The sequence below is a fragment of the Cibotium barometz genome, chromosome 14 (genome assembly GCF_041138505.1).
Source record: "Cibotium barometz isolate CiBa-2024 chromosome 14, ASM4113850v1, whole genome shotgun sequence".
NCBI lineage: Eukaryota > Viridiplantae > Streptophyta > Polypodiopsida > Cyatheales > Cibotiaceae > Cibotium > Cibotium barometz.
The window spans coordinates 27,201,928-27,202,672 of record NC_141059.1 but is presented as its reverse complement, the minus strand read 5'-3'; positions in this window follow the sequence as shown (position 1 = coordinate 27,202,672).

Genomic DNA, 745 nt, shown 5'->3' with positions numbered 1-745 from the left:
TACTAATTTCAAAGTAATCAGATGAGAATCTTCCGCAGTTAAAGCACGTTGATTGAGGGACCGACCATCGAACTATTGACTGACAATCATCAACTGCACAAGAACCACGTGTGCCAATTAAAATGTAGTTTTTTGCTTGCTCACGTAAATCAGAATCAGTGTATAAATAAAATAAGACTAGTTAAAGTTTTACGTTTAAGATTACGTTAATAATATATTTTTAATGAAGTTATATTGTTGGCTTAAGAGTAATCTTTCTTATAGACTTTTAATTAGCCATTGTATGTTTTGTTTTTAACGTCTTATTATTGGCGTTTTCTCTACTAAAAGAAATTGTAATCTTTCTTATAGACTTTTAATTAGCCATTGTATGTTTTGTTTTTAACGTCTTATTATTGGCGTTTTCTCTACTAAAAGAAATCTTTTTTTATAAATTATAACTATTCAATTTCTCTATTCAAAATTTGAAAAAAAGCTAGTTAATGCATTTTGTATAACCCCGGGTTGCATGTGAAGATTGAAAGTGAGCAATAGATTATTCTTTATTAAATTTTTACTTAGTAAATTATGTATATGAATTTTATTCTATTGCGTGTTCTCTTCATAAAGTCTATCGGATAAAAATTGATAATATTATTACTAAAAATAGAGAGTATCTATTGAATGTATGTGATTATGTGTACAGATGTTATTAGATTTGATGTTAAATGGAGAAATTGGATAGAGTTGAAACACTTTAGTAGTG